At 37.6% G+C, this 20,600-nt stretch overlaps 13 non-coding genes and 64 pseudogenes across 13 annotated transcripts; all 77 read right to left on the reverse strand.

The window, feature by feature from the left end:
* Nucleotides 1–30: 30 nt before the first annotated feature.
* Nucleotides 31–149, reverse strand: LOC148472351 (5S ribosomal RNA; annotated as a pseudogene).
* Nucleotides 150–265: 116 nt separating this feature from the next.
* Nucleotides 266–384, reverse strand: LOC148472352 (5S ribosomal RNA). Its single transcript, XR_015874348.1, has one exon. It is a non-coding gene; the product is annotated as a 5S ribosomal RNA (ribosomal RNA).
* Nucleotides 385–500: 116 nt separating this feature from the next.
* On the reverse strand, nt 501–619 carry LOC148472353 (5S ribosomal RNA; annotated as a pseudogene).
* A 115-nt stretch (nt 620–734) lies between these two features.
* Nucleotides 735–853, reverse strand: LOC148472354 (5S ribosomal RNA). The gene has a single exon (XR_015873294.1). It is a non-coding gene; the product is annotated as a 5S ribosomal RNA (ribosomal RNA).
* Nucleotides 854–969: 116 nt separating this feature from the next.
* Nucleotides 970–1,088, reverse strand: LOC148472355 (5S ribosomal RNA; annotated as a pseudogene).
* Nucleotides 1,089–1,433: 345 nt separating this feature from the next.
* LOC148472356 (5S ribosomal RNA) lies at nt 1,434–1,552 on the reverse strand (annotated as a pseudogene).
* A 116-nt stretch (nt 1,553–1,668) lies between these two features.
* LOC148472357 (5S ribosomal RNA) lies at nt 1,669–1,787 on the reverse strand (annotated as a pseudogene).
* Nucleotides 1,788–1,903: 116 nt separating this feature from the next.
* On the reverse strand, nt 1,904–2,022 carry LOC148472358 (5S ribosomal RNA; annotated as a pseudogene).
* Nucleotides 2,023–2,137: 115 nt separating this feature from the next.
* LOC148472359 (5S ribosomal RNA) lies at nt 2,138–2,256 on the reverse strand (annotated as a pseudogene).
* Nucleotides 2,257–2,371: 115 nt separating this feature from the next.
* LOC148472360 (5S ribosomal RNA) lies at nt 2,372–2,490 on the reverse strand (annotated as a pseudogene).
* A 351-nt stretch (nt 2,491–2,841) lies between these two features.
* LOC148472361 (5S ribosomal RNA) lies at nt 2,842–2,960 on the reverse strand (annotated as a pseudogene).
* A 116-nt stretch (nt 2,961–3,076) lies between these two features.
* Nucleotides 3,077–3,195, reverse strand: LOC148472362 (5S ribosomal RNA; annotated as a pseudogene).
* Nucleotides 3,196–3,310: 115 nt separating this feature from the next.
* On the reverse strand, nt 3,311–3,429 carry LOC148472363 (5S ribosomal RNA; annotated as a pseudogene).
* Nucleotides 3,430–3,545: 116 nt separating this feature from the next.
* Nucleotides 3,546–3,664, reverse strand: LOC148472364 (5S ribosomal RNA). The gene has a single exon (XR_015874349.1). It is a non-coding gene; the product is annotated as a 5S ribosomal RNA (ribosomal RNA).
* A 116-nt stretch (nt 3,665–3,780) lies between these two features.
* On the reverse strand, nt 3,781–3,899 carry LOC148472365 (5S ribosomal RNA; annotated as a pseudogene).
* Nucleotides 3,900–4,014: 115 nt separating this feature from the next.
* On the reverse strand, nt 4,015–4,133 carry LOC148472366 (5S ribosomal RNA). Its single transcript, XR_015873295.1, has one exon. It is a non-coding gene; the product is annotated as a 5S ribosomal RNA (ribosomal RNA).
* A 116-nt stretch (nt 4,134–4,249) lies between these two features.
* LOC148472367 (5S ribosomal RNA) lies at nt 4,250–4,368 on the reverse strand (annotated as a pseudogene).
* Nucleotides 4,369–4,713: 345 nt separating this feature from the next.
* On the reverse strand, nt 4,714–4,832 carry LOC148472368 (5S ribosomal RNA; annotated as a pseudogene).
* Nucleotides 4,833–4,948: 116 nt separating this feature from the next.
* Nucleotides 4,949–5,067, reverse strand: LOC148472369 (5S ribosomal RNA; annotated as a pseudogene).
* Nucleotides 5,068–5,183: 116 nt separating this feature from the next.
* Nucleotides 5,184–5,302, reverse strand: LOC148472370 (5S ribosomal RNA; annotated as a pseudogene).
* A 116-nt stretch (nt 5,303–5,418) lies between these two features.
* LOC148472371 (5S ribosomal RNA) lies at nt 5,419–5,537 on the reverse strand (annotated as a pseudogene).
* A 115-nt stretch (nt 5,538–5,652) lies between these two features.
* LOC148472372 (5S ribosomal RNA) lies at nt 5,653–5,771 on the reverse strand (annotated as a pseudogene).
* A 116-nt stretch (nt 5,772–5,887) lies between these two features.
* On the reverse strand, nt 5,888–6,006 carry LOC148472373 (5S ribosomal RNA; annotated as a pseudogene).
* Nucleotides 6,007–6,357: 351 nt separating this feature from the next.
* LOC148472374 (5S ribosomal RNA) lies at nt 6,358–6,476 on the reverse strand (annotated as a pseudogene).
* A 116-nt stretch (nt 6,477–6,592) lies between these two features.
* LOC148472375 (5S ribosomal RNA) lies at nt 6,593–6,711 on the reverse strand (annotated as a pseudogene).
* A 115-nt stretch (nt 6,712–6,826) lies between these two features.
* Nucleotides 6,827–6,945, reverse strand: LOC148472376 (5S ribosomal RNA; annotated as a pseudogene).
* A 351-nt stretch (nt 6,946–7,296) lies between these two features.
* LOC148472377 (5S ribosomal RNA) lies at nt 7,297–7,415 on the reverse strand (annotated as a pseudogene).
* A 116-nt stretch (nt 7,416–7,531) lies between these two features.
* On the reverse strand, nt 7,532–7,650 carry LOC148472378 (5S ribosomal RNA; annotated as a pseudogene).
* A 115-nt stretch (nt 7,651–7,765) lies between these two features.
* On the reverse strand, nt 7,766–7,884 carry LOC148472379 (5S ribosomal RNA). Its single transcript, XR_015873296.1, has one exon. It is a non-coding gene; the product is annotated as a 5S ribosomal RNA (ribosomal RNA).
* Nucleotides 7,885–8,000: 116 nt separating this feature from the next.
* LOC148472380 (5S ribosomal RNA) lies at nt 8,001–8,119 on the reverse strand. Its single transcript, XR_015874495.1, has one exon. It is a non-coding gene; the product is annotated as a 5S ribosomal RNA (ribosomal RNA).
* A 346-nt stretch (nt 8,120–8,465) lies between these two features.
* On the reverse strand, nt 8,466–8,584 carry LOC148472381 (5S ribosomal RNA; annotated as a pseudogene).
* A 116-nt stretch (nt 8,585–8,700) lies between these two features.
* LOC148472382 (5S ribosomal RNA) lies at nt 8,701–8,819 on the reverse strand (annotated as a pseudogene).
* Nucleotides 8,820–8,935: 116 nt separating this feature from the next.
* LOC148472383 (5S ribosomal RNA) lies at nt 8,936–9,054 on the reverse strand (annotated as a pseudogene).
* A 116-nt stretch (nt 9,055–9,170) lies between these two features.
* LOC148472384 (5S ribosomal RNA) lies at nt 9,171–9,289 on the reverse strand (annotated as a pseudogene).
* A 114-nt stretch (nt 9,290–9,403) lies between these two features.
* LOC148472385 (5S ribosomal RNA) lies at nt 9,404–9,522 on the reverse strand (annotated as a pseudogene).
* Nucleotides 9,523–9,873: 351 nt separating this feature from the next.
* LOC148472386 (5S ribosomal RNA) lies at nt 9,874–9,992 on the reverse strand (annotated as a pseudogene).
* Nucleotides 9,993–10,108: 116 nt separating this feature from the next.
* LOC148472387 (5S ribosomal RNA) lies at nt 10,109–10,227 on the reverse strand (annotated as a pseudogene).
* A 115-nt stretch (nt 10,228–10,342) lies between these two features.
* Nucleotides 10,343–10,460, reverse strand: LOC148472388 (5S ribosomal RNA; annotated as a pseudogene).
* A 116-nt stretch (nt 10,461–10,576) lies between these two features.
* Nucleotides 10,577–10,695, reverse strand: LOC148472389 (5S ribosomal RNA; annotated as a pseudogene).
* A 116-nt stretch (nt 10,696–10,811) lies between these two features.
* On the reverse strand, nt 10,812–10,930 carry LOC148472390 (5S ribosomal RNA; annotated as a pseudogene).
* Nucleotides 10,931–11,045: 115 nt separating this feature from the next.
* LOC148472391 (5S ribosomal RNA) lies at nt 11,046–11,164 on the reverse strand (annotated as a pseudogene).
* A 351-nt stretch (nt 11,165–11,515) lies between these two features.
* Nucleotides 11,516–11,634, reverse strand: LOC148472392 (5S ribosomal RNA; annotated as a pseudogene).
* A 116-nt stretch (nt 11,635–11,750) lies between these two features.
* LOC148472393 (5S ribosomal RNA) lies at nt 11,751–11,869 on the reverse strand (annotated as a pseudogene).
* Nucleotides 11,870–11,984: 115 nt separating this feature from the next.
* On the reverse strand, nt 11,985–12,103 carry LOC148472394 (5S ribosomal RNA). Its single transcript, XR_015874351.1, has one exon. It is a non-coding gene; the product is annotated as a 5S ribosomal RNA (ribosomal RNA).
* A 116-nt stretch (nt 12,104–12,219) lies between these two features.
* LOC148472395 (5S ribosomal RNA) lies at nt 12,220–12,338 on the reverse strand (annotated as a pseudogene).
* Nucleotides 12,339–12,453: 115 nt separating this feature from the next.
* On the reverse strand, nt 12,454–12,572 carry LOC148472396 (5S ribosomal RNA). Its single transcript, XR_015873298.1, has one exon. It is a non-coding gene; the product is annotated as a 5S ribosomal RNA (ribosomal RNA).
* Nucleotides 12,573–12,688: 116 nt separating this feature from the next.
* On the reverse strand, nt 12,689–12,807 carry LOC148472397 (5S ribosomal RNA). The gene has a single exon (XR_015874497.1). It is a non-coding gene; the product is annotated as a 5S ribosomal RNA (ribosomal RNA).
* A 346-nt stretch (nt 12,808–13,153) lies between these two features.
* Nucleotides 13,154–13,272, reverse strand: LOC148472398 (5S ribosomal RNA; annotated as a pseudogene).
* A 116-nt stretch (nt 13,273–13,388) lies between these two features.
* On the reverse strand, nt 13,389–13,507 carry LOC148472399 (5S ribosomal RNA; annotated as a pseudogene).
* A 116-nt stretch (nt 13,508–13,623) lies between these two features.
* On the reverse strand, nt 13,624–13,742 carry LOC148472400 (5S ribosomal RNA; annotated as a pseudogene).
* Nucleotides 13,743–13,858: 116 nt separating this feature from the next.
* Nucleotides 13,859–13,977, reverse strand: LOC148472401 (5S ribosomal RNA; annotated as a pseudogene).
* Nucleotides 13,978–14,092: 115 nt separating this feature from the next.
* Nucleotides 14,093–14,211, reverse strand: LOC148472402 (5S ribosomal RNA; annotated as a pseudogene).
* A 116-nt stretch (nt 14,212–14,327) lies between these two features.
* Nucleotides 14,328–14,446, reverse strand: LOC148472403 (5S ribosomal RNA; annotated as a pseudogene).
* A 351-nt stretch (nt 14,447–14,797) lies between these two features.
* LOC148472404 (5S ribosomal RNA) lies at nt 14,798–14,916 on the reverse strand (annotated as a pseudogene).
* A 116-nt stretch (nt 14,917–15,032) lies between these two features.
* Nucleotides 15,033–15,151, reverse strand: LOC148472405 (5S ribosomal RNA; annotated as a pseudogene).
* Nucleotides 15,152–15,266: 115 nt separating this feature from the next.
* Nucleotides 15,267–15,385, reverse strand: LOC148472406 (5S ribosomal RNA; annotated as a pseudogene).
* Nucleotides 15,386–15,501: 116 nt separating this feature from the next.
* Nucleotides 15,502–15,619, reverse strand: LOC148472407 (5S ribosomal RNA; annotated as a pseudogene).
* Nucleotides 15,620–15,735: 116 nt separating this feature from the next.
* LOC148472408 (5S ribosomal RNA) lies at nt 15,736–15,854 on the reverse strand. Its single transcript, XR_015873299.1, has one exon. It is a non-coding gene; the product is annotated as a 5S ribosomal RNA (ribosomal RNA).
* Nucleotides 15,855–15,969: 115 nt separating this feature from the next.
* LOC148472409 (5S ribosomal RNA) lies at nt 15,970–16,088 on the reverse strand (annotated as a pseudogene).
* A 116-nt stretch (nt 16,089–16,204) lies between these two features.
* LOC148472410 (5S ribosomal RNA) lies at nt 16,205–16,323 on the reverse strand. Its single transcript, XR_015874316.1, has one exon. It is a non-coding gene; the product is annotated as a 5S ribosomal RNA (ribosomal RNA).
* Nucleotides 16,324–16,439: 116 nt separating this feature from the next.
* On the reverse strand, nt 16,440–16,558 carry LOC148472411 (5S ribosomal RNA; annotated as a pseudogene).
* Nucleotides 16,559–16,669: 111 nt separating this feature from the next.
* LOC148472412 (5S ribosomal RNA) lies at nt 16,670–16,788 on the reverse strand (annotated as a pseudogene).
* A 116-nt stretch (nt 16,789–16,904) lies between these two features.
* On the reverse strand, nt 16,905–17,023 carry LOC148472413 (5S ribosomal RNA; annotated as a pseudogene).
* Nucleotides 17,024–17,138: 115 nt separating this feature from the next.
* LOC148472414 (5S ribosomal RNA) lies at nt 17,139–17,257 on the reverse strand (annotated as a pseudogene).
* A 116-nt stretch (nt 17,258–17,373) lies between these two features.
* LOC148472415 (5S ribosomal RNA) lies at nt 17,374–17,492 on the reverse strand (annotated as a pseudogene).
* A 116-nt stretch (nt 17,493–17,608) lies between these two features.
* LOC148472416 (5S ribosomal RNA) lies at nt 17,609–17,727 on the reverse strand (annotated as a pseudogene).
* Nucleotides 17,728–17,842: 115 nt separating this feature from the next.
* On the reverse strand, nt 17,843–17,961 carry LOC148472417 (5S ribosomal RNA). Its single transcript, XR_015873300.1, has one exon. It is a non-coding gene; the product is annotated as a 5S ribosomal RNA (ribosomal RNA).
* A 116-nt stretch (nt 17,962–18,077) lies between these two features.
* LOC148472418 (5S ribosomal RNA) lies at nt 18,078–18,196 on the reverse strand (annotated as a pseudogene).
* Nucleotides 18,197–18,312: 116 nt separating this feature from the next.
* On the reverse strand, nt 18,313–18,431 carry LOC148472419 (5S ribosomal RNA; annotated as a pseudogene).
* A 116-nt stretch (nt 18,432–18,547) lies between these two features.
* On the reverse strand, nt 18,548–18,666 carry LOC148472420 (5S ribosomal RNA; annotated as a pseudogene).
* Nucleotides 18,667–18,782: 116 nt separating this feature from the next.
* On the reverse strand, nt 18,783–18,901 carry LOC148472421 (5S ribosomal RNA; annotated as a pseudogene).
* A 116-nt stretch (nt 18,902–19,017) lies between these two features.
* LOC148472422 (5S ribosomal RNA) lies at nt 19,018–19,136 on the reverse strand. The gene has a single exon (XR_015873758.1). It is a non-coding gene; the product is annotated as a 5S ribosomal RNA (ribosomal RNA).
* Nucleotides 19,137–19,252: 116 nt separating this feature from the next.
* Nucleotides 19,253–19,371, reverse strand: LOC148472423 (5S ribosomal RNA; annotated as a pseudogene).
* A 115-nt stretch (nt 19,372–19,486) lies between these two features.
* On the reverse strand, nt 19,487–19,605 carry LOC148472424 (5S ribosomal RNA; annotated as a pseudogene).
* A 116-nt stretch (nt 19,606–19,721) lies between these two features.
* Nucleotides 19,722–19,840, reverse strand: LOC148472425 (5S ribosomal RNA; annotated as a pseudogene).
* A 351-nt stretch (nt 19,841–20,191) lies between these two features.
* LOC148472426 (5S ribosomal RNA) lies at nt 20,192–20,310 on the reverse strand (annotated as a pseudogene).
* A 116-nt stretch (nt 20,311–20,426) lies between these two features.
* On the reverse strand, nt 20,427–20,545 carry LOC148472427 (5S ribosomal RNA; annotated as a pseudogene).
* Nucleotides 20,546–20,600: the final 55 nt, after the last annotated feature.

Here is a 20,600-nt window from a genome sequence, read left to right on the forward strand (position 1 = left end):
ATAGAAAAGAATGTTATGGCAGTATAAAATTACCTACAGCATCTGGTATTCCCAGGTGGTCTCCCATCCAAGTACTAACCAGGCCCAACACTGCATAGTTTCCAAGATCAGACAAGATTGGGCATGTCCAGTGTGGTTTGGCTGTAGGTACTCAAAACCATTAACTTTAGACCTCTTTTACTTCTTAACTCAAGTAAATTCATTGATAAGTTGAAAAAATTAAATGTAAAATGTAATAGAAAAGAAAGTTATGGCTGCATAAAATGACCTACAGCACCTGGTATTCCCAGGTGGTCTCCCATCCAAGTACTAACCAGGCCCAACACTGCATAGCTTCCAAGATCAGACGAGATTGGGCATGTCCAGTGTGGTTTGGCTGTAGGTGCTCAAAAACATTAACTTTAGACCTCTATTACTTCTTAACTCAAGTAAATTCATTGATAAGTTGAAAAAATTAAATTTAAAATGTAATAGAAAAGAATGTTCTGGCAGTATAAAATTACCTACAGCACGTGGTAATCCCTGGTGGTCTCCCATTCAAGTACTAACCACGCCCAACACTGCATAGCTTCCAAGTTCAGACGAGATTGGGCATGTCCAGTGTGGTTTGGCTGTAGGTGCTCAAAAACATTAACTTTAGACCTCTTTTACTTCTTAACTAAAGTAAATTCAATGATAAGTTGAAAAATGAAATGTAAAATGTAATAGAAAAGAATGTTATGGCAGTATAAAATTACCTACAGCACCTGGTATTCCCAGGTGGTCTCCCATCCAAGTACTAACCAGGCCCAACACTGCATAGCTTCCAAGATCAGACGAGATTGGGCATGTCCAGTGTGGTTTGGCTGTAGGTGCTCAAAACCATTAACTTTAGACCTCTTTTACTTCTTAACTCAAGTAAATTCATTGATAAGTTGAAAAAATTAAATGTAAAATGTAATAGAAAAGAATGTTATGGCAGTATAAAATTACCTACAGCACCTGGTATTCCCAGGTGGTCTCCCATCCAAGTACTAACCATGCCCAACACTGCATAGTTTCCAAGATCAGACGAGATTGGGCATGTCCAGTGTGGTTTGGCTGTAGGTACCCAAAAGCATTAAATTTATACCGCTATTACTTCTTAACTCAAGTAAATTCATTGATAAGTTGAAAAAATGTAATGTAAAATGTAATAGAAAAGAATGTTATGGCTCTATAAAATTACCTACAGCACTAGGGATTCCTAGGTGGTCTCCCATCCAATACCATCCAGGCCCAACACTGCATCGCTTCCTTTATCAGACGAGATTGGGCATGTCCAGTGTGGTTTGGCTGTAGGTGCTCAAACACATTAACTTTAGACCTCTTTTACTTCTTTACTCAAGTAAATTCATTGATAAGTTGAAAAAATGAAATGTAAAATGTAATAGACTGTTATTGCAGTATAAAATTACCTACAGCACCTGGGATTCCTAGGTGGTCTCCCATCCAAGTACTAACCAGGCCCAACACTGCATAGCTTCCAAGATCACACGAGATTGGGCATGTCCACTGTGGTTTGGCTGTAGGTGCTCAAAAACATTAACTTTAGACCTCTTTTACTTCTTTACTCAAGTAAATTCATTGATAAGTTGAAAAAATTAAATGTAAAATGTAATAGAAAAGAATGTTATGGCAGTATAAAATTACCTACAGAACCTGGGATTCCTAGGTAGTCTCCCATCCAAGTACAAACCAGTCCCAACACTGCAAAGCTTCCAAGATCAGACGAGATTGGGCATGTCCAGTGTGGTTTGGCTGTAGGTGCTCAAAACCATTAACTTTAGACCTCTTTTACTTCTTAACTCAAGTAAATTCATTGATAAGTTGAAAAAATTAAATGTAAAATGTAATAGAAAAGAATGTTATGGCAGTATAAAATTAACTACAGCACCTGGTATTCCCAGGTGGTCTCCCATCCAAGTACTAACCAGGCCCAACACTGCATAGTTTCCAAGATCAGACGAGATTGGGCATGTCCAGTGTGGTTTGGCTGTAGGTGCGCAAAAACATTAACTTTAGACCTCTTTTACTTCTTAACTCAAGTAAATCCAAAGATAAGTTGTAAAATTAAATGTAAAATATAATAGAAAAGAATGTTATGGCAGTATAAAATTACCTACAGCTCCTGGTATTCCCAGGTGGTCTCCCATCCAAGTACTAACCAGGCCCAACACTGTATAGCTTCCAAGATCAGACGAGATTGGGCATGTCCAGTGTGGTTTGGCTGTAGGTGCGCAAAAACATTAACTTTAGACCTCTTTTACTTCTTAACTCAAGTAAATCCAATGATAAGTTGTAAAATTAAATGTAAAATATAATAGAAAAGAATGTTATGGCAGTATAAAATTACCTACAGCTCCTGGTATTCCCAGGTGGTCTCCCATCCAAGTACTAACCAGGCCCAACACTGCATAGCTTCCAAGATCAGATGAGATTGGGCATGTCCTGTGTGGTTTGGCTGTAGGTGCTCAAAAACATTAACTTTAGACCTCTTTTACTTCTTAACTCAAGTAAATTCATTGATAAGTTGAAAAAATTAAATGTAAAATGTTCTAGAAAAGAATGTTATGGCAGTATAAAATTACCTACAGCACCTGGTATTCCCAGGTGGTCTCCCATCCAAGTATTGACCATTCCCAACACTGCATAGCTTCCAAGATCAAACGACATTGGCCATGTCCAGTGTGGTTTGGCTATAGGTGCTGAAAAATATTAACTTTAGACCTCTTTTACTTCTTAACTCAAGTAAATTCATTGCTAAGTTGAAAAAATGTAATGTAAAATGTAATAGAAAAGAATGTTATGGCTATATAAAATTACCTATAGCACCTGGTATTCCCAGGTGGTCTCCCATCCAAGTACTAACCAGGCCCAACACTGCATAGCTTCCAAGATCAGACGAGATTGGGCATGTCCAGTGTGGTTTGGCTGTAGGTGCTCAAAAACATTAACTTTAGACCTCTATTACTTCTTAACTCAAGTAAATTCATTGATAAGTTGAAAAAATTAAATTTAAAATGTAATAGAAAAGAATGTTATGGCAGTATAAAATTACCTACAGCATCTGGTAATCACTGGTGGTCTCCCATCCAAGTACTAACCAGGCCCAACACTGCATAGCTTCCAAGATCAGACGAGATTGGGCATGTCCAGTGTGGTTTGGCTGTAGGTGCTCAAAAACATTAACTTTAGACCTCTTTTACTTCTTAACTCAAGTAAATTCAATGATAAGTTGAAAAATGAAATGTAAAATGTAATAGAAAAGAATGTTATGGCAGTATAAAATTACCTACAGCATCTGGTATTCCCAGGTGGTCTCCCATCCAAGTACTAACCAGGCCCAACACTGCATAGTTTCCAAGATCAGACAAGATTGGGCATGTCCAGTGTGGTTTGGCTGTAGGTACTCAAAACCATTAACTTTAGACCTCTTTTACTTCTTAACTCAAGTAAATTCATTGATAAGTTGAAAAAATTAAATGTAAAATGTAATAGAAAAGAAAGTTATGGCTGCATAAAATGACCTACAGCACCTGGTATTCCCAGGTGGTCTCCCATCCAAGTACTAACCAGGCCCAACACTGCATAGCTTCCAAGATCAGACGAGATTGGGCATGTCCAGTGTGGTTTGGCTGTAGGTGCTCAAAAACATTAACTTTAGACCTCTATTACTTCTTAACTCAAGTAAATTCATTGATAAGTTGAAAAAATTAAATTTAAAATGTAATAGAAAAGAATGTTCTGGCAGTATAAAATTACCTACAGCACGTGGTAATCCCTGGTGGTCTCCCATTCAAGTACTAACCACGCCCAACACTGCATAGCTTCCAAGTTCAGACGAGATTGGGCATGTCCAGTGTGGTTTGGCTGTAGGTGCTCAAAAACATTAACTTTAGACCTCTTTTACTTCTTAACTAAAGTAAATTCAATGATAAGTTGAAAAATGAAATGTAAAATGTAATAGAAAAGAATGTTATGGCAGTATAAAATTACCTACAGCACCTGGTATTCCCAGGTGGTCTCCCATCCAAGTACTAACCAGGCCCAACACTGCATAGCTTCCAAGATCAGACGAGATTGGGCATGTCCAGTGTGGTTTGGCTGTAGGTGCTCAAAACCATTAACTTTAGACCTCTTTTACTTCTTAACTCAAGTAAATTCATTGATAAGTTGAAAAAATTAAATGTAAAATGTAATAGAAAAGAATGTTATGGCAGTATAAAATTACCTACAGCACCTGGTATTCCCAGGTGGTCTCCCATCCAAGTACTAACCATGCCCAACACTGCATAGTTTCCAAGATCAGACGAGATTGGGCATGTCCAGTGTGGTTTGGCTGTAGGTGCCCAAAAGCATTAAATTTATACCGCTATTACTTCTTAACTCAAGTAAATTCATTGATAAGTTGAAAAAATGTAATGTAAAATGTAATAGAAAAGAATGTTATGGCTCTATAAAATTACCTACAGCACTAGGGATTCCTAGGTGGTCTCCCATCCAATACCATCCAGGCCCAACACTGCATCGCTTCCTTTATCAGACGAGATTGGGCATGTCCAGTGTGGTTTGGCTGTAGGTGCTCAAACACATTAACTTTAGACCTCTTTTACTTCTTTACTCAAGTAAATTCATTGATAAGTTGAAAAAATGAAATGTAAAATGTAATAGACTGTTATTGCAGTATAAAATTACCTACAGCACCTGGGGTTCCTAGGTGGTCTCCCATCCAAGTACTAACCAGGCCCAACACTGCATAGCTTCCAAGATCACACGAGATTGGGCATGTCCACTGTGGTTTGGCTGTAGGTGCTCAAAAACATTAACTTTAGACCTCTTTTACTTCTTTACTCAAGTAAATTCATTGATAAGTTGAAAAAATTAAATGTAAAATGTAATAGAAAAGAATGTTATGGCAGTATATAATTACCTACAGAACCTGGGATTCCTAGGTAGTCTCCCATCCAAGTACAAACCAGTCCCAACACTGCAAAGCTTCCAAGATCAGACGAGATTGGGCATGTCCAGTGTGGTTTGGCTGTAGGTGCTCAAAACCATTAACTTTAGACCTTTTTTACTTCTTAACTCAAGTAAATTCATTGATAAGTTGAAAAAATTAAATGTAAAATGTAATAGAAAAGAATGTTATGGCAGTATAAAATTAACTACAGCACCTGGTATTCCCAGGTGGTCTCCCATCCAAGTACTAACCAGGCCCAACACTGCATAGTTTCCAAGATCAGACGAGATTGGGCATGTCCAGTGTGGTTTGGCTGTAGGTGCCCAAAAGTATTAAATTTATACCGCTATTACTTCTTAACTCAAGTAAATTTATTGATAAATTGAAAAAATGAAATGTAAAATGTAATAGAAAAGAATGTTATGGCAGTATAAAATTACCTACAGCTCCTGGTATTCCCAGGTGGTCTCCCATCCAAGTACTAACCAGGCCCAACACTGTATAGCTTCCAAGATCAGACGAGTTTGGGCATGTCCAGTGTGGTTTGGCTGTAGGTGCGCAAAAACATTAACTTTAGACCTCTTTTACTTCTTAACTCAAGTAAATCCAATGATAAGTTGTAAAATTAAATGTAAAATATAATAGAAAAGAATGTTATGGCAGTATAAAATTACCTACAGCTCCTGGTATTCCCAGGTGGTCTCCCATCCAAGTACTAACCAGGCCCAACACTGCATAGCTTCCAAGATCAGACAAGATTGGGCATGTCCAGTGTGGTGTGGCTGTAGGTGCTCAAAAGCATTAACTTTAGACCTCTATTACTTCTTAACTCAAGTAAATTCATTGATAAGTTGAAAAAATTAAATGTAAAATGTAATAGAAAAGAATGTTATGGCAGTATAAAATTACCTACAGCACCTGGTATTCCCAGGTGGTCTCCCATCCAAGTACTAACCAGGCCCAACACTGCATAGCTTCCAAGATCAGATGAGATTGGGCATGTCCTGTGTGGTTTGCCTGTAGGTGCTCAAAAACATTAACTTTAGACCTCTTTTACTTCTTAACTCAAGTAAATTCATTGATAAGTTGAAAAAATTAAATGTAAAATGTTCTAGAAAAGAATGTTATGGCAGTATAAAATTACCTACAGCACCTGGTATTCCCAGGTGGTCTCCCATCCAAGTATTGACCATTCCCAACACTGAATAGCTTCCAAGATCAAACGACATTGGCCATGTCCAGTGTGGTTTGGCTATAGGTGCTGAAAAATATTAACTTTAGACCTCTTTTACTTCTTAACTCAAGTAAATTCATTGCTAAGTTGAAAAAATGTAATGTAAAATGTAATAGAAAAGAATGTTATGGCTATATAAAATTACCTATAGCACCTGGTATTCCCAGGTGGTCTCCCATCCAAGTACTAACCAGGCCCAACACTGCATAGCTTCCAAGAACAGACGAGATTGGGCATGTCCAGTGTGGTTTGGCTGTAGTTGCTCAAAAACATTAACTTTAGACCTCTATTACTTCTTAACTCAAGTAAATTAATTGATAAGTTGAAAAAATTAAATTTAAAATGTAATAGAAAAGAATGTTATGGCAGTATAAAATTACCTACAGCACGTGGTAATCCCTGGTGGTCTCCCATTCAAGTACTAACCACGCCCAACACTGCATAGCTTCCAAGTTCAGACGAGATTGGGCATGTCCAGTGTGGTTTGGCTGTAGGTGCTCCAAAACATTAACTTTAGACCTCTTTTACTTCTTAACTCAAGTAAATTCAATGATAAGTTGAAAAATGAAATGTAAAATGTAATAGAAAAGAATGTTATGGCAGTATAAAATTACCTACAGCACCTGGTATTCCCAGGTGGTCTCCCATCCAAATACTAACCAGGCCCACCACTGCATAGCTTCCAAGATCAGATGAGATTGGGCATGTCCTGTGTGGTTTGGCTGTAGGTGCTCAAAAACATTAACTTTAGACCTCTTTTACTTCTTAACTCAAGTAAATTCATTGATAAGTTGAAAAAATTAAATGTAAAATGTTCTAGAAAAGAATGTTATGGCAGTATAAAATTACCTACAGCACCTGGTATTCCCAGGTGGTCTCCCATCCAAGTATTGACCATTCCCAACACTGAATAGCTTCCAAGATCAAACGACATTGGCCATGTCCAGTGTGGTTTGGCTATAGGTGCTGAAAAATATTAACTTTAGACCTCTTTTACTTCTTAACTCAAGTAAATTCATTGCTAAGTTGAAAAAATGTAATGTAAAATGTAATAGAAAAGAATGTTATGGCTATATAAAATTACCTATAGCACCTGGTATTCCCAGGTGGTCTCCCATCCAAGTACTAACCAGGCCCAACACTGCATAGGTTCCAAGATCAGACGAGATTGGGCATGTCCAGTGTGGTTTGGCTGTAGGTGCTCAAAAACATTAACTTTAGACCTCTATTACTTCTTAACTCAAGTAAATTCATTGATAAGTTGAAAAAATTAAATTTAAAATGTAATAGAAAAGAATGTTATGGCAGTATAAAATTACCTACAGCACGTGATAATCCCTGGTGGTCTCCCATTCAAGTACTAACCACGCCCAACACTGCATAGCTTCCAAGTTCAGACGAGATTGGGCATGTCCAGTGTGGTTTGGCTGTAGGTGCTCAAAAACATTAACTTTAGACCTCTTTTACTTCTTAACTCAAGTAAATTCAATGATAAGTTGAAAAATGAAATGTAAAATGTAATAGAAAAGAATGTTATGGCAGTATAAAATTACCTACAGCACCTGGTATTCCCAGGTGGTCTCCCATCCAAGTACTAACCAGGCCCAACACTGCATAGCTTCCAAGATCAGACGAGATTGGGCATGTCCAGTGTGGTTTGGCTGTAGGTGCTCAAAACCATTAACTTTAGACCTCTTTTACTTCTTAACTCAAGTAAATTCATTGATAAGTTGAAAAAATTAAATGTAAAATGTAATAGAAAAGAATGTTATGGCAGTATAAAATTACCTACAGCACCTGGTATTCCCAGGTGGTCTCCCATCCAAGTACTAACCAGGCCCAACACTGCATAGTTTCCAAGATCAGACGAGATTGGGCATGTCCAGTGTGGTTTGGCTGTAGGTGCCCAAAAGCATTAAATTTATACCGCTATTACTTCTTAACTCAAGTAAATTCATTGATAAGTTGAAAAAATGTAATGTAAAATGTAATAGAAAAGAATGTTATGGCTATATAAAATTACCTACAGCACTAGGGATGCCTAGGTGGTCTCCCATCCAAGTACCATCCAGGCCCAACACTGCATCGCTTCCTTTATCAGACGAGATTGGGCATGTCCAGTGTGGTTTGGCTGTAGGTGCTCAAACACATTAACTTTAGACCTCTTTTACTTCTTTACTCAAGTAAATTCATTGATAAGTTGAAAAAATGAAATGTAAAATGTAATAGACTGTTATTGCAGTATAAAATTACCTACAGCACCTGGGATTCCTAGGTGGTCTCCCATCCAAGTACTAACCAGGCCCAACACTGCATAGCTTCCAAGATCACACGAGATTGGGCATGTCCACTGTGGTTTGGCTGTAGGTGCTCAAAAACATTAACTTTAGACCTCTTTTACTTCTTTACTCAAGTAAATTCATTGATAAGTTGAAAAAATTAAATGTAAAATGTAATAGAAAAGAATGTTATGGCAGTATAAAATTACCTACAGAACCTGGGATTCCTAGGTAGTCTCCCATCCAAGTACAAACCAGTCCCAACACTGCATAGCGTCCAAGATCAGACGAGATTGGGCATGTCCAGTGTGGTTTTGCTGTAGGTGCTCAAAACCATTAACTTTAGACCTCTTTTACTTCTTAACTCAAGTAAATTCATTGATAAGTTGAAAAAATTAAATGTAAAATGTAATAGAAAAGAATGTTATGGCAGTATAAAATTAACTACAGCACCTGGTATTCCCAGGTGGTCTCCCATCCAAGTACTAACCAGGCCCAACACTGCATAGTTTCCAAGATCAGACGAGATTGGGCATGTCCAGTGTGGTTTGGCTGTAGGTGCCCAAAAGCATTAAATTTATACCGATATTACTTCTTAACTCAAGTAAATTTATTGATAAATTGAAAAAATGAAATGTAAAATGTAATAGAAAAGAATGTTATGGCAGTATAAAATTACCTACAGCTCCTGGTATTCCCAGGTGGTCTCCCATCCAAGTACTAACCAGGCCCAACACTGTATAGCTTCCAAGATCAGACGAGATTGGGCATGTCCAGTGTGGTTTGGCTGTAGGTGTGCAAAAACATTAACTTTAGACCTCTTTTACTTCTTAACTCAAGTAAATCCAATGATAAGTTGTAAAATTAATGTAAAATATAATAGAAAAGAATGTTATGGCAGTATAAAATTACCTACAGCTCCTGGTATTCCCAGGTGGTCTCCCATCCAAGTACTAACCAGGCCCAACACTGCATAGCTTCCAAGATCAGACAAGATTGGGGATGTCCTGTGTGGTTTGGCTGTAGGTGCTCAAAAACATTAACTTTAGACCTCTTTTACTTCTTAACTCAAGTAAATTCATTGATAAGTTGAAAAAATTAAATGTAAAATGTTCTAGAAAAGAATGTTATGGCAGTATAAAATTACCTACAGCACCTGGTATTCCCAGGTGGACTCCCATCCAAGTATTGACCATTCCCAACACTGCATAGCTTCCAAGATCAAACGACATTGGCCATGTCCAGTGTGGTTTGGCTATAGGTGCTGAAAAGTATTAACTTTAGACCTCTTTTACTTCTTAACTCAAGTAAATTCATTGCTAAGTTGAAAAAATGTAATGTAAAATGTAATAGAAAAGAATGTTATGGCTATATAAAATTACCTATAGCACCTGGTATTCCCAGGTGGTCTCCCATCCAAGTACTAACCAGGCCCAACACTGCATAGCTTCCAAGATCAGACGAGATTGGGCATGTCCAGTGTGGTTTGGCTGTAGGTGCTCAAAAACATTAACTTTAGACCTCTATTACTTCTTAACTCAAGTAAATTCATTGATAAGTTGAAAAAATTAAATTTAAAATGTAATAGAAAAGAATGTTATGGCAGTATAAAATTACCTACAGCATCTGGTAATCACTGGTGGTCTCCCATCCAAGTAATAACCAGGCCCAACACTGCATAGCTTCCAAGATCAGACGAGATTGGGCATGTCCAGTGTGGTTTGGCTGTAGGTGCTCAAAAACATTAACTTTAGACCTCTTTTACTTCTTAACTCAAGTAAATTCAATGATAAGTTGAAAAATGAAATGTAAAATGTAATAGAAAAGAATGTTATGGCTGCATAAAATGACCTACAGCACCTGGTATTCCCAGGTGGTCTCCCATCCAAGTACTAACCAGGCCCAACACTGCATAGCTTCCAAGATAAACGAGATTGGGCATGTCCAGTGTGGTTTGGCTGTAGGTGCTCAAAAACATTAACTTTAGACCTCTATTACTTCTTAACTCAAGTAAATTCATTGATAAGTTGAAAAAATTAAATTTAAAATGTAATAGAAAAGAATGTTATGGCAGTATAAAATTACCTACAGCACGTGGTAATCCCTGGTGGTCTCCCATTCAAGTACTAACCACGCCCAACACTGCATAGCTTCCAAGTTCAGACGAGATTGGGCATGTCCAGTGTGGTTTGGCTGTAGGTGCCCAAAAGCATTAAATTTATACCGCTATTACTTCTTAACTCAAGTAAATTTATTGATAAATTGAAAAAATGAAATGTAAAATGTAATAGAAAAGAATGTTATGGCAGTATAAAATTACCTACAGCTCCTGGTATTCCCAGGTGGTCTCCCATCCAAGTACTAACCAGGCCCAACACTGTATAGCTTCCAAGATCAGACGAGATTGGGCATGTCCAGTGTGGTTTGGCTGTAGGTGCGCACAAGCATTAACTTTAGACCTCTTTTACTTCTTAACTCAAGTAAATCCAATGATAAGTTGTAAAATTAAATGTAAAATATAATAGAAAAGAATGTTATGGCAGTATAAAATTACCTACAGCTCCTGGTATTCCCAGGTGGTCTCCCATCCAAGTACTAACCAGGCCCAACACTGCATAGCTTCCAAGATCAGACAAGATTGGGCATGTCCTGTGTGGTTTGGCTGTAGGTGCTCAAAAACATTAACTTTAGACCTCTTTTACTTCTTAACTCAAGTAAATTCATTGATAAGTTGAAAAAATTAAATGTAAAATGTTCTAGAAAAGAATGTTATGGCAGTATAAAATTACCTACAGCACCTGGTATTCCCAGGTGGTCTCCCATCCAAGTATTGACCATTCCCAACACTGCATAGCTTCCAAGATCAAACGACATTGGCCATGTCCAGTGTGGTTTGGCTATAGGCGCTGAAAAGTATTAACTTTAGACCTCTTTTACTTCTTAACTCAAGTAAATTCATTGCTAAGTTGAAAAAATGTAATGTAAAATGTAATAGAAAAGAATGTTATGGCTATATAAAATTACCTATAGCACCTGGTATTCCCAGGTGGTCTCCCATCCAAGTACTAACCAGGCCCAACACTGCATAGCTTCCAAGATCAGACGAGATTGGGCATGTCCAGTGTGGTTTGGCTGTAGGTGCTCAAAAACATTAACTTTAGACCTCTATTACTTCTTAACTCAAGTAAATTCATTGATAAGTTGAAAAAATTAAATTTAAAATGTAATAGAAAAGAATGTTATGGCAGTATAAAATTACCTACAGCATCTGGTAATCACTGGTGGTCTCCCATCCAAGTAATAACCAGGCCCAACACTGCATAGCTTCCAAGATCAGACGAGATTGGGCATGTCCAGTGTGGTTTGGCTGTAGGTGCTCAAAAACATTAACTTTAGACCTCTTTTACTTCTTAACTCAAGTAAATTCAATGATAAGTTGAAAAATGAAATGTAAAATGTAATAGAAAAGAATGTTATGGCTGCATAAAATGACCTACAGCACCTGGTATTCCCAGGTGGTCTCCCATCCAAGTACTAACCAGGCCCAACACTGCATAGCTTCCAAGATCAGACGAGATTGGGCATGTCCAGTGTGGTTTGGCTGTAGGTGCTCAAAAACATTAACTTTAGACCTCTATTACTTCTTAACTCAAGTAAATTCATTGATAAGTTGAAAAAATTAAATTTAAAATGTAATAGAAAAGAATGTTATGGCAGTATAAAATTACCTACAGCACGTGGTAATCCCTGGTGGTCTCCCATTCAAGTACTAACCACGCCCAACACTGCATAGCTTCCAAGTTCAGACGAGATTGGGCATGTCCAGTGTGGTTTGGCTGTAGGTGCTCAAAAACATTAACTTTAGACCTCTTTTACTTCTTAACTCAAGTAAATTCAATGATAAGTTGAAAAATGAAATGTAAAATGTAATAGAAAAGAATGTTATGGCAGTATAAAATTACCTACAGCACCTGGTATTCCCAGGTGGTCTCCCATCCAAGTACTAACCAGGCCCAACACTGCATAGCTTCCAAGATCAGACGAGATTGGGCATGTCCAGTGTGGTTTGGCTGTAGGTGCTCAAAACCATTAACTTTAGACCTCTTTTACTTCTTAACTCAAGTAAATTCATTGATAAGTTGAAAAAATTAAATGTAAAATGTAATAGAAAAGAATGTTATGGCAGTATAAAATTACCTACAGCACCTGGTATTCCCAGGTGGTCTCCCATCCAAGTACTAACCAGGCCCAACACTGCATAGTTTCCAAGATCAGACGAGATTGGGCATGTCCAGTGTGGTTTGGCTGTAGGTGCCCAAAAGCATTAAATTTATACCGCTATTACTTCTTAACTCAAGTAAATTCATTGATAAGTTGAAAAAATGTAATGTAAAATGTAATAGAAAAGAATGTTATGGCTATATAAAATTACCTACAGCACTAGGGATTCCTAGGTGGTCTCCCATCCAAGTACCATCCAGGCCCAACACTGCATCGCTTCCTTTATCAGACGAGATTGGGCATGTCCAGTGTGGTTTGGCTGTAGGTGCTCAAAGACATTAACTTTAGACCTCTTTTACTTCTTTACTCAAGTAAATTCATTGATAAGTTGAAAAAATGAAATGTAAAATGTAATAGACTGTTATTGCAGTATAAAATTAACTACAGCACCTGGGATTCCTAGGTGGTCTCCCATCCAAGTACTAACCAGGCCCAACACTGCATAGCTTCCAAGATCACACGAGATTGGGCATGTCCACTGTGGTTTGGCTGTAGGTGCTCAAAAACATTAACTTTAGACCTCTTTTACTTCTTTACTCAAGTAAATTCATTGATAAGTTGAAAAAATTAAATGTAAAATGTAATAGAAAAGAATGTTATGGCAGTATAAAATTACCTACAGAACCTGGGATTCCTAGGTAGTCTCCCATCCAAGTACAAACCAGTCCCAACACTGCATATTTTCCAAGATCAGACGAGATTGGGCATGTCCAGTGTGGTTTGGCTGTAGGTGCTCAAAACCATTAACTTTAGACCTCTTTTACTTCTTAACTCAAGTAAATTCATTGATAAGTTGAAAAAATTAAATGTAAAATGTAATAGAAAAGAATGTTATGGCAGTATAAAATTAACTACAGCACCTGGTATTCCCAGGTGGTCTCCCATCCAAGTACTAACCAGGCCCAACACTGCAAAGTTTCCAAGATCAGACGAGATTGGGTATGTCCAGTGTGGTTTGGCTGTAGGTGCCCAAAAGCATTAAATTTATACCGCTATTACTTCTTAACTCAAGTAAATTTATTGATAAGTTGAAAAAATGAAATGTAAAATGTAATAGAAAAGAATGTTATGGCAGTATAAAATTACCTACAGCTCCTGGTATTCCCAGGTGGTCTCCCATCCAAGTACTAACTAGGCCCAACACTGTATAGCTTCCAAGATCAGACGAGATTGGGCATGTCCAGTGTGGTTTGGCTGTAGGTGCGCAAAAACATTAACTTTAGACCTCTTTTACTTCTTAACTCAAGTAAATCCAATGATAAGTTGTAAAATTAAATGTAAAATATAATAGAAAAGAATGTTATGGCAGTATAAAATTACCTACAGCTCCTGGTATTCCCAGGTGGTCTCCCATCCAAGTACTAACCAGGCCCAACACTGCATAGCTTCCAAGATCAGACAAGATTGGGCATGTCCAGTGTGGTGGGGCTGTAGGTGCGCAAAAGCATTAACTTTAGACCTCTATTACTTCTTAACTCAAGTAAATTCATTGATAAGTTGAAAAAATTAAATGTAAAATGTAATAGAAAAGAATGTTATGGCAGTATAAAATTACCTACAGCACCTGGTATTCCCAGGTGGTCTCCCATCCAAGTACTAACCAGGCCCAACACTGCATAGCTTCCAAGATCAGATGAGATTGGGCATGTCCTGTGTGGTTTGGCTGTAGGTGCTCAAAAACATTAACTTTAGACCTCTTTTACTTCTTAACTCAAGTAAATTCATTGATAAGTTGAAAAAATTAAATGTAAAATGTTCTAGAAAAGAATGTTATGGCAGTATAAAATTACCTACAGCACCTGGTATTCCCAGGTGGTCTCCCATCCAAGTATTGACCATTCCCAACACTGCATAGCTTCCAAGATCAAACGACATTGGCCATGTCCAGTGTGGTTTGGCTATAGGTGCTGAAAAATATTAACTTTAGACCTCTTTTACTTCTTAACTCAAGTAAATTCATTGCTAAGTTGAAAAAATGTAATGTAAAATGTAATAGAAAAGAATGTTATGGCTATATAAAATTACCTATAGCACCTGGTATTCCCAGGTGGTCTCCCATCCAAGTACTAACCAGGCCCAACACTGCATAGCTTCCAAGATCAGACGAGATTGGGCATGTCCAGTGTGGTTTGGCTGTAGGTGCTCAAAAACATTAACTTTAGACCTCTATTACTTCTTAACTCAAGTAAATTCATTGATAAGTTGAAAAAATTAAATTTAAAATGTAATAGAAAAGAATGTTATGGCAGTATAAAATTACCTACAGCATCTGGTAATCACTGGTGGTCTCCCATCCAAGTACTAACCAGGCCCAACACTGCATAGCTTCCAAGATCAGACGAGATTGGGCATGTCCAGTGTGGTTTGGCTGTAGGTGCTCAAAAACATTAACTTTAGACCTCTTTTACTTCTTAACTCAAGTAAATTCAATGATAAGTTGAAAAATGAAATGTAAAATGTAATAGAAAAGAATGTTATGGCAGTATAAAATTACCTACAGCATCTGGTATTCCCAGGTGGTCTCCCATCCAAGTACTAACCAGGCCCAACACTGCATAGCTTCCAAGATCAGACGAGATTGGGCATGTCCAGTGTGATTTGGCTGTAGGTGCTCAAAACCATTAACTTTAGACCTCTTTTACTTCTTAACTCAAGTAAATTCATTGATAAGTTGAAAAAATTAAATGTAAAATGTAATAGAAAAGAATGTTATGGCAGTATAAAATTACCTAAGCACCTGGTATTCCCAGGTGGTCTCCCATCCAAGTACTAACCAGGCCCAACACTGCATAGTTTCCAAGATCAGACGAGATTGGGCATGTCCAGTGTGGTTTGGCTGTAGGTGCCCAAAAGCATTAAATTTATACCGCTATTACTTCTTAACTCAAGTAAATTCATTGATAAGTTGAAAAAATTAAATGTAAAATGTAATAGAAAAGAATGTTATGGCAGTATAAAATTACCTACAGCACCTGGTATTCCCAGGTGGTCTCCCATCCAAGTACTAACCAGGCCCAACACTGCATAGCTTCCAAGATCAGACGAGATTGGGCATGTCCAGTGTGGTTTGGCTGTAGGTGCTCAAAAACATTAACTTTAGACCTCTTTTACTTCTTAACTCAAGTAAATTCAATGATAAGTTGTAAAATTAAAAGTAAAATATAATAGAAAAGAATGTTATGGCAGCATAAAATTATCTACAGCTCCTGGTATTCCCATGTGGTCTCCCATCCAAGTACTAACCAGGCCCAACACTGCATAGCTTCCAAGATAAGACGAGATTGGGCATGTCCACTGTGGTTTGGCTGTAGGTGTGCAAAAGCATTAACTTTAGACCTCTATTACTTCGTAACTCAAGTAAATTCATTGATAAGTTGAAAAAATTAAATGTAAAATGTAATAGAAAAGAATGTTATGGCAGTATAAAATTACCTACAGCACCTGGTATTCCCAGGTGGTCTCCCATCCAAGTACTAACCAGGCCCAACACTGCATAGCTTCCAAGATCAGATGAGATTGGGCATGTCCAGTGTGGTTTGGCTGTAGGTGCTCAAAAACATTAACTTTAGACCTCTTTTACTTCTTTACTCAAGTAAATTCAATGATAAGTTGAAAAAATTAAATGTAAAATGTAATAGAAAAGAATGTTATGGCTATATAAAATTACCTACAGCACCAGGGATTCCTAGGTGGTCTCCCATCCAAGTACTATCCAGGCCCAACACTGCATAGCTTCCAATATCAGATGAGATTGGGCATGTCCAGTGTGGTTTGGCTGGTGGTGCTCAAAGACATTAACTTTAGACCTCTTTTACTTCTTTACTCAAGTAAATTCATTGATAAGTTGAAAAAATTAAATGTAAAATGTAATAGACTGTTATGGCAGTATAAAATTACCTACAGCACCTGGGATTCCTAGGTGGTCTCCCATCCAAGTACTAACCAGGCCCAACACTGCATAGCTTCCAAGATCAGACGAGATTGGGCATGTCCACTGTGGTTTGGCTGTAGGTGCTCAAAAACATTAACTTTAGACCTCTTTTACTTCTTTACTCAAGTAAATTCATTGATAAGTTGAAAAAATTAAATGTAAAATGTAATAGAAAAGAATGTTATGGCAGTATAAAATTACCTACAGAACCTGGGATTCCTAGGTAGTCTCCCATCCAAGTACAAACCAGTCTCAACACTGCATAGCTTCCAAGATCAGACGAGATTGGGCATGTCCAGTGTGGTTTGGCTGTAGGTGCTAAAAGCCTTAACTTTAGACCTCTTTTACTTCTTAACTCAAGTAAATTCATTGATAAGTTGAAAAAATTATATGTAAAATGTAATAGAAAAGACTGTTATGGCAGTATAAAAATACCTACAGCACCTGGGATTCCTAGGTGGTCTCCCATCCAAGTACTAACCAGGTCCAACACTGCATAGCTTCCAAAATCAGACGAGATTGGGCATGTCCAGTGTGGTTTGGCTGTAGGTGCTCAAAAACATTAACTTTAGACCTCTTTTACTTCTTAACTCAAGTAAATTCATTGATAAGTTGAAAAAATTAAATGTAAAATGTAATAGATAAGAATGTTATGGCTGCATAAAATTACCTACAGCACCTGGTATTCACAGGTGGTCTCCCATCCAAGTACTAACCAGGCCCAACACTGCATAGCTTCCAAGATCAGACGAGATTGGGCATGTCCAGTGTGGTTTGGCTGTAGGTGCTCAAAAACATTAACTTTAGACCTCTATTACTTCTTAACTCAAGTAAATTCATTGATAAGTTGAAAAAATTAAATTTAAAATGTAATAGAAAAGAATGTTATTACACTATACAATTACCTACAGCACCTGGTAATCCCAGGTGGTCTCCCATCCAAGTACTAACCAGGCCCAACACTGCATAGCTTCCAAGTTCAGACGAGATTGGGCATGTCCAGTGTGGTTTGGCTGTAGGTGCGCAAAAACATAAACTTTAGACCTCTTTTACTTCTTAACTCAAGTAAATTCAATGATAAGTTGAAAAATGAAATGTAAAATGTAATAGAAAAGAATGTTATGGCAGTATAAAATTACCTACAGCACCTGGTATTCCCAGGTGGTCTCCCATCCAAGTACTAACCAGGCCCAACACTGCATAGCTTCCAAGATCAGACGAGATTGGGCATGTCCAGTGTGGTTTGGCTGTAGGTGCTCAAAAACATTAACTTTAGACCTCTTTTACTTCTTAACTCAATTAAATTCATTGATAAGTTGAAAAAATGAAATGTAAAATGTAATAGAAAAGAATGTTTTGGTTGTCTAAAATTACCTACAGCACCTGGTATTCCCAGGTGGTCTCCCATCCAAGTACAAACGATGCCTAACACTGCATAGCTTCCAAGATCAGACAAGATTGGGCATGTCCAGTGTGGTTTGGCTGTAGGTGCTCAAAAGCATTAAATTTAGACCTCTATTACTTCTTAACTCAAGTAAATTCATTGATAAGTTGAAAAAATTAAATGTAAAATGTAATAGAAAAGAATGTTATGGTAGTATAAAATTACCTACAGCTCCTGGTATTCCCAGGTGGTCTCCCATCCAAGTACTAACCAGGCCCAACACTGCATAGCTTCCAAGATCAGACGAGATTGGGGATGTCCACTGTGGTTTGGCTGTAGGTGCTCAAAAGCGTTAAATTTAGACCGCTTTTACTTCTTAACACAAGTAAATTCATTGATAAGTTGAAAAAATTAAATGTAAAATGTAATAGAAAAGAATGTTATGGCAGTATAAAATTACCTACAGCACCTGGGATTCCTAGGTAGTCTCCCATCCAAGTACTAACCAGGCCCAACACTGCTTAGCTTCCCAGATCAGACGAGATTGGGCATGTCCAGTGTGGTTTGGCTGTAGGTGCTCAAAAACATTAACTTTAGACCTCTATTACTTCTTAACTCAAGTAAATTCATTGATAAGTTGAAAAAATGAAATGTAAAATGTAATAGAAAAGAATGTTATGGCAGTATAAAATTACCTACAGAACCTGGGATTCCTAGGTAGTCTCCCATCCAAGTACAAACCAGTCCCAACACTGCATATCTTCCAAGATCAGACGAGATTGGGCATGTCCAGTGTGGTTTGGCTGTAGGTGCTCAAAACCATTAACTTTAGACCTCTTTTACTTCTTAACTCAAGTAAATTCATTGATAAGTTGAAAAAATTAAATGTAAAATGTAATAGAAAAGAATGTTATGGCAGTATAAAATTAACTACAGCACCTGGTATTCCCAGGTGGTCTCCCATCCAAGTACTAACCAGGCCCAACACTGCATAGTTTCCAAGATCAGACGAGATTGGGTATGTCCAGTGTGGTTTGGCTGTAGGTGCCCAAAAGCATTAAATTTATACCGCTATTACTTCTTAACTCAAGTAAATTTATTGATAAGTTGAAAAAATGAAATGTAAAATGTAATAGAAAAGAATGTTATGGCAGTATAAAATTACCTACAGCTCCTGGTATTCCCAGGTGGTCTCCCATCCAAGTACTAACTAGGCCCAACACTGTATAGCTTCCAAGATCAGACGAGATTGGGCATGTCCAGTGTGGTTTGGCTGTAGGTGCGCAAAAACATTAACTTTAGACCTCTTTTACTTCTTAACTCAAGTAAATCCAATGATAAGTTGTAAAATTAAATGTAAAATATAATAGAAAAGAATGTTATGGCAGTATAAAATTACCTACAGCTCCTGGTATTCCCAGGTGGTCTCCCATCCAAGTACTAACCAGGCCCAACACTGCATAGCTTCCAAGATCAGACAAGATTGGGCATGTCCAGTGTGGTGGGGCTGTAGGTGCGCAAAAGCATTAACTTTAGACCTCTATTACTTCTTAACTCAAGTAAATTCATTGATAAGTTGAAAAAATTAAATGTAAAATGTAATAGAAAAGAATGTTATGGCAGTATAAAATTACCTACAGCACCTGGTATTCCCAGGTGGTCTCCCATCCAAGTACTAACCAGGCCCAACACTGCATAGCTTCCAAGATCAGATGAGATTGGGCATGTCCTGTGTGGTTTGGCTGTAGGTGCTCAAAAACATTAACTTTAGACCTCTTTTACTTCTTAACTCAAGTAAATTCATTGATAAGTTGAAAAAATTAAATGTAAAATGTTCTAGAAAAGAATGTTATGGCAGTATAAAATTACCTACAGCACCTGGTATTCCCAGGTGGTCTCCCATCCAAGTATTGACCATTCCCAACACTGCATAGCTTCCAAGATCAAACGACATTGGCCATGTCCAGTGTGGTTTGGCTATAGGTGCTGAAAAATATTAACTTTAGACCTCTTTTACTTCTTAATTCAAGTAAATTCATTGCTAAGTTGAAAAAATGTAATGTAAAATGTAATAGAAAAGAATGTTATGGCTATATAAAATTACCTATAGCACCTGGTATTCCCAGGTGGTCTCCCATCCAAGTACTAACCAGGCCCAACACTGCATAGCTTCCAAGATCAGACGAGATTGGGCATGTCCAGTGTGGTTTGGCTGTAGGTGCTCAAAAACATTAACTTTAGACCTCTATTACTTCTTAACTCAAGTAAATTCATTGATAAGTTGAAAAAATTAAATGTAAAATGTAATAGAAAAGAATGTTATGGCAGTATAAAATTACCTACAGCATCTGGTAATCACTGGTGGTCTCCCATCCAAGTACTAACCAGGCCCAACACTGCATAGCTTCCAAGATCAGACGAGATTGGGCATGTCCAGTGTGGTTTGGCTGTAGGTGCTCAAAAACATTAACTTTAGACCTCTTTTACTTCTTAACTCAAGTAAATTCAAT

Source organism: Taudactylus pleione, unplaced genomic scaffold, assembly GCF_031769625.1.
Source record: "Taudactylus pleione unplaced genomic scaffold, aTauple2 ptg000967l, whole genome shotgun sequence".
NCBI lineage: Eukaryota > Metazoa > Chordata > Amphibia > Anura > Myobatrachidae > Taudactylus > Taudactylus pleione.